The sequence below is a fragment of the Rhinoderma darwinii genome, chromosome 2 (genome assembly GCF_050947455.1).
Source record: "Rhinoderma darwinii isolate aRhiDar2 chromosome 2, aRhiDar2.hap1, whole genome shotgun sequence".
NCBI classification, from domain to species: Eukaryota; Metazoa; Chordata; class Amphibia; order Anura; family Rhinodermatidae; genus Rhinoderma; species Rhinoderma darwinii.
This window is the reverse complement of record NC_134688.1, coordinates 373,600,079-373,614,054: the sequence shown is the minus strand read 5'-3', so window position 1 is coordinate 373,614,054 and position 13,976 is coordinate 373,600,079.

Here is a 13,976-nt window from a genome sequence, read left to right as displayed (position 1 = left end):
TCTCCCTCCTCGCTGGCAAGGCCCTCGCATGTGCGAACCCAATCTTGGAGCAACAAGGACCTGTATCCGCGGACCTAGCCTTGTTCCTGCAGTCCTTTCGTGTCGTGTTCGAGGAGCCGGGTCAAACATCCTCTGCCGCAGCCACTTTGTTGACCCTCAAGCAAGAAGGCTCCACAGTAGGGGAGTATGCTATCTCCTTCCGAACTTCTGAACTTTCCTGCAGCCAAGGTGTGAAAAACTTTGAATCGGGCAGTGGGCACCCCCCGGGGTTGCTCACGCAAATACGGCTGCAGGAGTCCCCAGTGTCCTTCCAGAACTTTACTTTTGGAGCTCAGTTGCCACTGGAGGAGGAGAAAACACAAAATAAAAAACTATGGAAGATAAGGCGGAAAAAGGAAAAGGTGAAGACAGGTGGAGTATCTTACAAATATTCCTACCTGTTTTCCTTGCGTTCCGGACCGAGTGAGAGCTCGGTTCAGGATGCAAACTCCGTAAATCCGCCAGCTGAGGCCTCTGCAGTGGGGTCGTGGCGGATATGTGGGCAGAAAAATATGGTGCTGGTTTTGAGCAATGTGGCCAAGAAGGTGCCAGATGCCGTCTCCTGTAAAGGAGGTGGTGTCGATGGCAACGTGGCACTAGGGGGCGTGTCCCCATGTCCAGCGGATGGGGAACCTCAGAAGCCGGCCTCTGGTGCAAGCCGGAGGCTGGTGGACGGGGGTAACCAGAAACCGGATGTGGCGCTGGAAAACCGGAAGTCCGCTGGTCATGTGACTCGGCCAGCGGACGCACCAGATAGTGTCGGCGGTAGGAGAGGCTCCATCACTGCTGGCCACCCCCCAACGGGAGGGGGGGGTTTGATGTCGGGAGCGGCTCTAGCGGTGCTTGCGGCCCCCTCATCTGCATCGACGCAAGGCGGTGGGAGGGGTTTAGTGGGCACGGGGTTGGCGGCACCCCTCCTCCTGAACATTGTATTGGTGGTGCAGCAGATATGGAGGTTGGTGAAGGGAAGTGTGCTGAGGGATTGCCGCCTGTGATATCCGGCGGCGCCCCAGAAGTAGCGGCACCTGATGATGTGGAGAACCCAAAAACGACAAAAATAACTTATATAAAGCCCACAGACAAGAGGAAGAACTCCGTAACCAGCCTGGCCGCTATGAAAGGTGTGGAGAGGAATGTAAGTGGAAATGTAAATATTAATGGTAATGTTAGTAGTGTCTGTAATATTGTTGGTGGTGGTAATGTTATGGATATTAATGTTATGGATGTTAATGTGGGTTGTAATATTGTGGGGGGAGTGTCAACCAGTGGCGGGCCGGTTGCTCCTTCCACCAGAGCGCCCGGCAGGTCATATGCGGGTGTTGTGGTGGGGGGACCGCCGGCCAACCCATCCTCATCTTCTGGGCCCGGGGACGACAGTTTGAAACAGCGCCTCCTAGAAGCCTTAAGGGAGGGGAAGCAAACGCTAACAGTAGGGGGAGTGCAGAAGGACCTATCCTTTTGGATAAATAGGTATGGTCTGAATGCTTCCGAGAGAGACGGGGAGATCAGTTGTCGCTCTCAACAACCGAGCCGGCTGTGGCCAGGAATGTGGTCCGTCTACAGTGACGTGGCAATGATGCGTGCCCTCCTCGTAAGAGGGTGGTGAAGCTGCTGCTGGAGATGGGCTTCAAGGCGAGTGACATCTACGCCTTGATACATCCTCATGGTACGGCTGAGTTTTACATCAGCTTTGTTCAGCCGGGGGTCCTTGAGGTCTTCTGGGGGAACTATGAGCTGGTGAAGAGCGAGCCCGGCTGTCGAGCGTTTGCTGAGCAAGCAATCTCTCGCCAGAATGGTCTCAGGAAAGTGACCGTTCTTACCCGTAACGAGTCGCTTTCCTGTGAGGACATCATGACCTGGTTGGGAAGATATGGTGAGGTAGCAGAGATGCCACGGAAGAACTGCAATGAGTTTAGCATCTGGTCGAGAGCCTGGACGTTTATGGTAAAACGTAAGCGTCTGGGGCAGACGGTGTCCCACATACCATCATCTGCTTTCTTGGGAAGAGATCGAACCCTTGTCTTCTAAGAGGGGTAGCCGACGCTGTGTCACCGGTGTGGCGACCCCTCACACTTGAGCGCAAGCTGCACTGTGCAGAAGTGCGCTCATTGTGGGGGGGTAGGCCATCTGGCCGCACCGTGTGGCCAGATTAGGTGTAACCTGTGTGGAGACCTTGGTCACCCTTTCAGTCAGTGTCCACGCTCAGTCATCAATGTTTGCTCCAACCCCACGGAAAATGTAAGGAGGGAGGTCTCCGTGGGCAAGGGGGTGGACAGAGACGATAGAGCCCAAGAGCAAAGGACGAACGCCAGGAGGGGACCCCTTTCTCGTCAGAGAAGGGTGGAAAAACGCAGAAGGGAACGAGAGCTGAGGAGGAACCAGGAAACAGGGGACTCCTCTGGCTCCTACCTGGATGCCCCCCAGGATACTGATGCTCTTGGGGAGGCCGTACTGGATGAGGAGATAAGGAGGATAGAGAGAGAGCAGAGGGTTGAGGACTCCCAGTCCTCCCACTATCAGAAAAAACGGAAAACACGGCGCCACATGGTGCAGGTTACCCAGGTGTGAGGTAGTAGAAATGAAGAGAAATACTAACCTGCTATCGGGTAATAGAAAGCAATTGAGAACTAAAGGTGCTGCTGCTGCCAGGACTCAAAACCAGTGTTTCAGATGAAAGACCGCAAAGGATGTGCTGGGTAAGCAGGAAAAAGGAGTCTCCGCGGGCGCTGCTGCACTTCAATGGGACCAGAAGGACACGAAGGTTCGAAATGATGATAGGTAATGTACCAGAGAATGAATAATAAAATAGGATTTATTGATAATATGACTACGCGTTTCAATGCCGTACCGGCATCTTCATCAGGTCATAAAGGAACATACAAAGTTCACTGTTTAAATAGCCATGTCAATGTTGAAAAAAAAAACCGCCAATGTGAACGAGGTCAAAGTGCTCAGGTGACGTCATAGTTCAAAGGTTTAGAAAACGGGATTCACAGAAACAATAAAAGAATAGGACATGTAAAAGAACAATCAGTTGCAATGCTGGAAACAGAAAGATATAAAATGTACAAAAAAGTAAAATCAATATAATAAAAAAACATTAGAAGTACAGCACGACATGTATCGCATCCAAAAGGCTGCTGGAACAGAACGAAAAAAAATATATATATATATACCCGGGGGTAACGAAATTACCGCCGAAAATGGATCTAAACCACAGATGAGATGTGTGTTTTAGAGATCAAACATTTAGGTGCAAATAATGACATTAGGAATGAACGCCCTTTCATCGTACACTGAAACATAAACATCGATATACAAGAAAAGAACTGTATATATATAGAGGGGACAATAGTCAGAGGTAAAGCTAAACTTTAAACATAGTGAACAGCTGAAAATATACAATATGAAGATAAATATATACAACTGTATGCATGGTATAATAAAAATAATAAAAATGGAACCAAAGAATGAATGAAAGAGCTGCATCGGCACTAAAAAAAATAGATCAGGATATCATATAATAAGAATTCACAATAAAAATTACATTATAAAAGTGTAACAGTGCATATATTAACATACTTGTCAAAACATGTCAAAGAAGTAACAGAAAACACCCTCATAGACTCATAAGAGCAAAAACGTCAAAAGCCGGCAAATCGTAATTGATAACAAAACTAAATTGAAAACTGGCAATATGTCATGAGTAAAATTAAAATGGAAAACATAACTAAAAATGTATCTGAGAAGGGGAGCATCGATAATCAATACGAAAATAACAAGAAACGTAATGAAAAAACTATGTATAGTATAATGTTATAATATAATAGTATATAGTATAATAGTATAATAATATAATAATATAATGAAATGATGAATTGGGCTTCCCGAAGAAAACAATCATTCAAATTATTTTCTAATCAAGGGTGGACTCTGATACATCATTAAGGCCATCTGGTTGGAGGGTCTTCATTTTAAAAATCCAGTAATTTTCACGCTGTTTGAGCTTACTGAAACGGTTAGTAACATTAAGTGGAATTTGTTCAATAGGCGTAATGAGTATGCTACTAAACTGGCTATTATGTGTGGTAAAAAAGTGCCGAGAGACACTATGTTTCAAAAAACCGGTGTTTATATTAAATCTGTGGTTATTGATCCTTGTCCGTAAGCATTGCGTAGTGCGGCCAATATATTGAAGATGACATGGGCATTCCAACATATAGACAACAAAAGAGCTTCCACAATTGAGAAAAGTATTAATATTAACCCCTTCCCGACATTTGCCGTACATGTACGTCATGGAAAGCATTGACTTCCCGCATCTTGCCGTACATGTACGCCGGATGTTTGGGACCGGCTCAGAAGCTGAGCCGGTGCCATCATCACCGGATCTCAGCTGTATCTTACAGCTGACATCCGGCTGTAACGGCGGGGACCGAAATTAGCTTCGATCCCCGCCATTAACCCCTTAAGTGCAGCGCTCAAACGCGATCGCTGCACTTAAGGTGTTTGCAGCTCATCGGAACCCCAGTAATGAAATTGCCGGGGTTCCGGTGGCTGCAATGGCAACCGGAGGCCTAATACTGGCCTCCCGGTCTGCCTAGCACCGAAGCCGGTCAAGATCCGCCCGGCGGCGGAGCCTGATCGGCTTCCGTAGCTCCCGGCAAGATGGCGCCGGGTCAGGAGCTGATCCGGCATCATCAGCGGTGGAAGTCAGCTGTACTGTACAGCTGACATCCACCTGTAACGGCAGGAACCAGAGATAGCTCCGATCCCTGCCATTAACCCCTTCGATGCAGCAATCGAAAGCGATTGCTGCATCGTAGCGGTTACTAGCAGATCGCCAGCCCTGACAGGCAATCAGGACTGGCAACTGCTGTTATGGCAACAGGAGACACAATGGTCTCCTGCTCTGCCATTACGGAAGCCGATTTAGGCCCCGCCGGGAGGCGAAGCCTAATCGGCTTTCTGTCAGTGAATGACTGACAGATCTAATACATTGCACTACATAGGTAGTGCAATGTATTAGAAAAAAAAAATCTGACCGTTGGACCTTCAAGTCCCCTAGTGGGACTTGAGAAAAAGTGTAAAAAAAGTATAAAAAAGTGTAAAAAAAAGTGCAAATAATAAAAGTTTGAAAACAATAAAAGTTTCAAGTAATCAAATAAAACACAATCCCCCTTTTACTCTTATCAAGTCCTTTATTATTGAAAAAGAATAATAAACCATATGTATTTGGTATCGCCGCAACCGTAACGACCTGAGTTATCAAAATATTATATTATTTATTGCACGCGGTGAACAGCGTAAAAAAAACCGTAAAAAACGTTACCAGAGTTTCTGTTTTTTAGTCACTTTGCCCTACAAATGTTAGAATAAAAAGTGATCAAAAAGTCGCACGTATCCAAAAATGGTACCTATAAAAACCATATCTCGTCCCGCAAAAAACAAGCCCTCATACACCTCCGTCGACGAAAAAATTAAAAAGTTATGGTTCTCAAAACTTGGCGACAGAAAAAATACATTCTTTTTACAAAAGTAATTTTATTGTGCAAAAAGTTGTAAAACATAAAAAAGTGCTATAAATTAGTTATCGCCGGAATCGTACTGACCCGCAGAATAAAGTTAACATGTAGTTTATAACGTATGGTGAACACTGTATAAAAAAAAACGAAAAAAGCTGTGCCCGAATTGCGTTTTTTTGTTTACCTGGCATCCCAAAAAATAGGATAAAAGGTGATCAAAAAGTTGCATGTACCCCAAAATGGTACCAATAATAACTACAGCTCGTCCCGCAACAAACCAGCCCTCATACCGCTTAGTCTATGAAAAATAAAATTAGTTATGGCTCCAATAATTCAGGAAATAAAAAAATATGCAGTTGTGCCCGAGGGGAACATTTCTTCTGTTTCAAGGGGCGATTTATCAAGGACCTAAAATTAGGGAACCAGGAAGGGGAGAGCCCAAACATATCCGCTGGAAGCGACGGTGCCCGTATTATACCAGGACAACACTTTCCCAGCAAAATTCCCCAAACTACAAAAGGCGCGGAGTGTGGACCAAAAGGGGGATAAGAAATGACACCATTTATCAGTGCGACACTGGCCTGTGCGGAAAGGATTGCTTCACAGCGTAACACACATCTATGGATTATATATTTTTTTTTATACCACCTGACTATGCCCCTTATATACTCCGCCCCGCTTACATGTACCCCCACATTATAAAACACCAGCAATACTCAAACAAATATAGTACCAAGCAAAATCCGCTCTCCAAAAGCCAAATGGTGCTCCCTCGGCTCTGAACACTACAGCGTCCCCAAACAGCAGTTTCCTTCAACATATATGGCATCGTCATACCCGGGAGAACCCTTTTAACAATTTTTGGGGTGTGTGTCTCCAGCGTCATAAGCTGGGCATGACATATTTGCCACTGAATGGCATATCTAGGGAAAAATATAAATTTTTAATTTGCACCATCCGCAGCGCATTCATTTATGGAAAAGACCTGTGGGGTGAAAATGCTCACTACACCCCTTAATAAATGCCTTGAGGGGTGCAGTTTCCATAGTGGGGGTCACTTATCAGGGGTTTCTTTTTATTATTTCACATCTGAGCCTCTGCTGTTGTGAACCAATACTTTGTAAATCGCCAAATTAGGCCTCCACTCCGCATGGTACTCTTCACTTCTGAGCCCTGTCATATGTCCAGACAAAAGATTAGGGCCACATGTAGGGTGTTTCTAAAACCGGGAAACACCACATAATAATTAGAGAGCTGTCTTGTTATGGTGGCACAAGCCGGGCACCACATATTGGCATATCTATGGAAAAAAATCCCATTTTCACTCTGCAACATCGAGTGAACACTAATTTCTACAAAACACCTGCAGGGTTAAAATGCTTACTACACCCCTTGGTAAATGCATTGAGGGGTGTAGTTTCCAAAATGGGGTCACTTCTGGGGGGTTTCCACTGTTTTGGGCCCACAGGCGCCCAGAAACCAATCCAGCAACATCTGCACTCCAAATGGCGGTCCTTCCCTTCTGAGCCCTGCCGTTTGCCCAAACAGCAGTTTATGACCACATATGGGGTATTGCCGTACTCGGGAGAAATTGCTTTACAAATTTTGGGTTCTATTTTTCCTTTATTTGTTGAGAAAATGAAAAAATTTGCGCTAAAGCTACGTCTTATTGAAGAAAAAGGACTGTTTTTATTTTCACTGCCTAATTCTAATAAATTCTATGAAACATCTGTTGGGTCAAAATGCTCACTACACCCCTAGATGAATTCCTCAAGAGGTGTAGTTTCCTAAATGGAGTCCCTTTTTGGGCGTTTTCATTGTTTTGTCCCCTCAGGGGCTTTGCAAATGTGACCTGGCCTCCGCATATCATTCCTGCTAAATGTGATCTCAAAAAGCCAAATAGTGCTCTTTCCCTTCTAAGCCCTGCCGTGTGTCAAAACAGCCGTTTATTACCACATGTGGGGTATTGTTTTACTCGGGAGAAATTGCTTTACAAATTTTGTGGTGCTTTTTCTCCTTCAGTCCTTCTGGAAATGAGAAAAAATTAGCTAAACCTAGATTTTTTTGGAAAAAATTTAGATTATTATTTTCAGGGCCTACTTCCAATAATTTATGCAAAAAAACTGTGAGGTCAAATCGCTCACTATACCCCTAGATAATTTCCTCAATGGGTGTAGTCTCCAGAATGGGGTCACTTGTGGGGGGTTTCCACTGTTTTGCCCCCTCAGGGGCTTTGTAAATGTGACATGGCCTCTCAAACCATTCCTGCTAAATGTGAACTCCAAAAGCGCAAATAGCGCTCTTTTCCTTATCAGGCACGCCGTGTCTCCAAACAACCGTTTATTACCACATGTGGGGTATTGTTTTACTCGGTAGAAATTGCTTTACAAATTTTGCGGTGCTTTTTCTCCTTCAGTCCTTGTGGAAATGATAAAAAATTAGCTAAACCTACATTTTCTTTGAAAAAATTTAGATTGTCATTTTCAGGGCCTACTTCCAATAATTTATGCAAAAAACCTGTTGCGTCAAAACGCTCACTATACCCCTAGATAATTTCCTCAATGGGTGTAGTTTCCAAAATGGGGTCACTTGTGGGGGGTTTCCACTGTTTTGTCCCCTCAGGGGCTTTGCAAATGCGACATGGCCTCCACAAACCATTCCTGCTAAATTTGAGTTCCAAAAGCCAAATGGCGCTCTTTCCCTTCTCAGCCTTGCCGTGTGTCCAAACAGCCGTTTATTACCACATGTGGGGTATTGTTTTACTCGGGAGAAATTTCTTTACAAATTTTATGGTGCTTTTTCTCCTTTAGTCCTTGTGGAAATGAAAAAAAATTAGCTAAACCTACATTTTATTTGAAAAAATTTAGATTTTCATTTTCACAGCCTACTTGCAAAAATTTCTGCAAAAAACCTGTGGGGTCAAAATGCTCACTATACCCCTAGAAAGAAGTGCAGGAGAAAAAGGTGGATCTTTTCAAGGGCGCTGCTGTGTGGTGAGAATGATGAGAACGGAGTCCCGAGGTATTAATAATAAGTTCACTTTATTGTGAGTGGCTACGCGTTTCAACGATGAACAATCGTCTTCCTCAGGCCATGTACATATCAGAATGGACACATCTTATATAGCATGTAGGTTCAAATTAACACAAGTGAAAAAACCGCCAAATCTGCAGGGGTCAAGGTGCGATCGTGACGTCACTCCCGGCTTTTTTTCACTGTTCCCATCGCAGGGCTATAAATGCGTAATGTATTTTAACAAACAAGCCAAATATTTACTTGTAGACTGAGATACAATTGAAAGAATAAAAAGTAAAAATAAAGAATAAAGTAAAAGAAAGAATGAAGAATGTTGCTGGGTTAAAATGAACGAAGCCGGGACGCGGCTTCGTTACCAGGACAACCAAGCGGAGATCAGAGAGAGGGAGCGAATGGCTAGATCTATGCTTGCTGTGGGTAAGATGTTGAACAAATTAAAAACTGCTTAAAAACATGTATTATTTAAATGTGAGAATGCACATAGATACAGTATCGGGCATAGATATTCTTTTGTGACTGCACAGATAAAACATTAGATGACTAAATTTAGCGTGATTCACAAAGTGGTTCAGTCCTGATTTCAATTGGAATATGCAGCATATTTTAAACTCTGGGATGTAATTCAATACGAAGATCTTATTATTTACAATAGTGTACATTGAAAGAAATGGTTAGAAATGCAACTATATTACTAGGTCAATAGTGCGGAACCACGGCACCGTAGGATCCGAAGAAAAACAGGGACAGGACAGGCAGAACATACCGCAGGTAAGCTGATAAAAAATCAATTATGGTTAAAAGTGATAATATGTGAGAACTTTTCTGTTTTTAAAAGGAAAATATAAGTAAAATATATAGAGACGAGGGTTGCGTAGCACAAAGAGAATGCATAATGAATGAATAAATTTGGCAGTCAGATTCCAAATATTTAATGATATGTGATAATTTGGAGATTATTTGGCCTCAAATATTATTTTAAAATTTATGGCGTAGGTTAATCCAATGATGATTCAGAGATGTCATTCAAACCCCTTGGATGTAAAGTCTGTAATTTAAAAGGAGTGGCGACGTGGGCCCTCCTACTGGTCTCTTGCGGCTGAGCCATATAGCGGGATGGCGGTACTTTTTACCGTACCGGTCACATGCCGACGGATGATCGAGTTATAAATGGGGCTGTGCTTGATCTTAGATGTCGTCATGAGGGGACAAGAAATAAGACTCATCAACATCTACGGTCCCCAGACGAAGTGGGACCGGAAAAGTCTTTTCATGAGGATTAAGCCCTTCCTTTTTACAGGCCAACAAGTCATTTTTGAAGGGGACTTTAACACGGTCGTTAGGCCCCAAGACAGAGGAGGTTCCAGAAATGTACTGGCCTATGATAGTGTCGAGTTGAATAGAATAGTTAGAGATGCTCGCCTGGAGGACATCCACATTCGGTATACCCCAGGCCACTCGGGGTTCACCCATCACAGTGGTAGTCGTAGGCCCAGAATAGACAGGTTTTTTTTTAAAGGAGGACACCGTCTCTTCGGCAGTGTCCATCATTGAGGTGGAGTTCTCCGATCACTGTATGATTATGTTTCCTTTGAATGTTGCAGAGTCCCTCCAGAGGGGAAGAGGTATATGGAGGCTGAATTCTACTCTCCTGGAAGAAGCAGAGATAAGACAGGCCTTCAAGGATTTTCTTCAGAGCCAGGTACCTTTATTGTATCTAGGTGGTACTAAGTCTGAGTGGTGGGAGGTGTTCAAGAACGAGTTTTTCCACCAGATCTCGTGCCTCAGGTCCCTGAGCTGGTATCGCCTGTATCGACATGAGGAGGAAACTCGAACATCTAGTCTAAACTGGAGGTAGCCATGAGGAAATCTCCAGGGTGAAAGCTCTGCTCAAAAGATGCCAATATGATAGGCACACGTTTTTGCTTCTTGAACGGGATTTCGGGAGGTAACGCTCGCCCGACCCTTACAGGAACTGCAAGATGTCAGTGAGTCGTAAGGTGGTGATAGGACTGGTAGATAGTACAGAATCCCTGATGAGATCCAAATCAGGGATCCTGGAGGTCATCAGATCCTTTTATTCGCAGCTTTTGGGTGAGCAGGATCTAAACCGAGACTAAATGTCAGCTTTCCTGGCTGAAACCATCCCTGAGCCAGAATAAGTCCCCTCGCTTGTTGTTTTGACAGAGTCAATGAAGGAAGAGGAAGTGATGCTGACGATTGATGGGTTGGCCATCAAAAAGTCGCCAGACCCAGATGGCTTAACATCTGAGTTTTTTAAGGCTTTTAAGGGAACCTTAGTTCCCCTCTTGACTGCAGTTTTCAATGAGTGTCTCTCCTCGGGCACTCTGCCAAAGTCAATGGGCAAGTCGGCCTTGATCATTCTGTCAAAGGGTAAGGATTCGACCCGCATTGAGAACTGGCGTCCCATAGCGCTCCTCAATACGGACAGAAAGGTTCTCGCAAAAGTACTGTTTAATCGGCTGGTGAAGTTTGCACCCCGACTCCTTTGGTCGACCCAGCACTGTTCTGTTCCAGGCCGCAGAACCTTTAGTGCTGTCCTCAGTGTCAGAGAGACAGTGGAGCAAGGACATTCTGGCCGATGGGAGGGGTACATACTGTCCTTGGATCAGGCCAAAGCTTTTGACCGGGTGAATCACAAGTACCTTTGGTCAATCCTTCTGAGGTATGGCCTACCGGGTGAGTTCATTAATTAGCTCCAGACCCTATACGCTGGGGCTGAGTCTTTTGCACTGGTGAACAGTTGGACTAGAACACCCTTTGAGGTTGGGTCTGGTGTCCACCAGGGTTGTCCCTTAAGCCCCTTACTGTATGTTTTTGTGATCGACCCCTTTCTTAGGCGGCTCGATCGTGGGCCATTGGCGGGGGTGGGGATGGACTTGGAGGGGCCGGAGGCCACTCAGAGGGTGGTTGCGTACGCGGAGGATGTCACTATCTTTGTCTCCTCGAGAGGGGAGGCAGAGTGGGTGATGTCAGAAGTTGAGCACTACTCACGGGCATCTGGGTCCAGGATCAACCGGGACAAGTGTGAAAGTCTCTGGCTGGGGGGGATCCCAGTTTTGATCTCCCGGACACCCTCCCAGAGCCCAAAGGGTCTGTTTAACTCTTTTGCGTTGAATTTAGCCCGGGTAATTACCCCAAGAAAACTTGGAAGGTAGGCTATCAATAGCTGCCCAGAAGATTGACCAATGGAAGGGATGGTCTTTGTCCCTTAGTGAAAGGGCTCGCCTTGCCAAGGCTTACCTGATGCCCATGTTGCTCTACCTTGGCAGCGTGTGCATGTTGTCAGAACCTCTCTGGACTCGGGTCTATAGCCTGTTCTTCCAACTGTATGGGGAAACAGGCTTAACCTAATCAAGAGGGAGGTTACTTACCTACCGAGGAAACTAGGAGGGTTAGGTATGTTTAACCCAGTGGTGTTTCTAGTAAACACCTTCATTAAAATTAATTTGGCGAACCTCTTTGAAAGAGAAAGGGCTCCTCTGTGGATATCCTCCTGCAGGGGATTGTTTCGGCCTTTCTTCCAGGAATGGGAGACAGGAGGCCAAGCGAAAGACCTGCGTGCACCCCATGGGCACCTCCCGGCTTTTGCTGCCCCGGTTCTGAAGGTTGTTCGTCGGTGGGGTCTGGAGGCGAGGGAGACAGAAAGGTCTTGTTGACCTGCTTCCAGAAGCCCCTGGCACTCAGGGACTGCCCAAGTAGAGACCTTGGGGTGGGATTAAAAATTTTAAACTCTGTGAGGATTCCCCAGAAGTTTTGGGATCTGGCTTTTCGCTGCTTCCATGGGAGGCTGTATGTAAGGGGCAATCTGAAGTGCAGAAACTCAAATGAAAGAGGTTATCCTCGGGAGGAGTGCGGTGACCATTTCTAGCTTCAGTGTCCCTTAAAATCCTCCTGGAGGACGAGGTGTGTAGGAATATCATAGGTGACCTGGTGAAGGTTCGGTCTCTGGAGGATGAGAGACTGGGTGCATCCAAGACATCTCGACTTTGGAGGGGCTTTAATTTTTGGGTGCCTTAGGTCAAACCAACCTTCAGAGGGAGGGGAGGGGGTGCCCCTGAGTATTAGACTGGAGGTAGGGGTCTACACCTGGCCATGATACTGGGAAATAGCGATAGGGACAGAATGAGAGACAGCAGGAGGGACAGATTAGTTTATAAAGTAATAAGGGATAGAGATAGGGCAAGCAGGATAGGTTTAGCGATAGGGACCGGGGTGGTGGTTGGGTGTAGCTTTGGCCTCTGGGCTGGTGCTCTAGGGGGGGCTTTCCTCTCTCTCTCTCTCCTCTGGTGATGGGCTAAGTACAAGTAGGTTTTTGTTTTGAGCTTTTTGGAGACAGAAAAAGGGCTTACAAGCAGCCAAACTTAGGTTTTCGGGTTTATGTATATAGTATGGTATTTGGTTATAGTTATGTGTTGGCTATGATTATATTGTGTATAGGTGTATGCATGGGTTTGTGTTAATGTTTAGGTAAGATGGGCAGTAGATAGGTGGGGTGGGGAGCCTGGGGGTGTGCTCAGCCCGATTCTGGACTACGTGGACGCGAGGAGGACATGAGACGTGGGATCGGGCTGGGTGGGTGATGTGTTGGGTGGTGGGGGCCAGCATCTGAACTATGTGGACATGGAAGGACATGAGGCGTGATGCTGGTTGGGGGAGGTGATGAGTGGTGATGGATAAGTTAGTATGTACAAGGTTAGGTATGAATGTGGATAAGTTAAATAAAAATGTAAAAAAAATTAAAATAGATTTTATTTTTATTTTTTTTTTTGTGTTTTGTTGTTTTCTATTCATTTACATGGTGCACTGAAGTAAGTGCACCAGGGGATGGTAACTTTTTATATTTTATAGTTTATTATTATTATTATTATTATTATTTTGTTGTTTCTATTATTATTGTGATTAAATATTCATTTTGTTTTATATATGTGGTGATTTTTTTTTTTAGGGGGCCATTGTATGGCACAAGGTTATAAGAGTATGTTATAATATGTATGTTGTATTTAGTGTTATAGTTATGTTTTCTTGGGGTTGGGGGGTATAGGTGTGTGTATTAATGAGTATGGGATTATAGTTATGTATGCATGGGGATGTATGTAAGAAGGGCCAGGCTGGGTAAATTGTGATGTACAGAAATGTACATAAGTTTTGTTTTGTTGTGTTTGTTTTGTAAATACCTTATATTTTGTAATGTTTTATATTTTTCTATTAAAAGAGTACCAGAGAAACACAACTCAATGTTTTTTGCCCAGATACTGTAGTTTCTAGAAATATCCCACATGTGTCCCTAAGGTGCTAATGGACTGAAACACTGGCATCAGAAGCAAAGGAGCACCTAGAGGATTTTGGGGCCTCCTT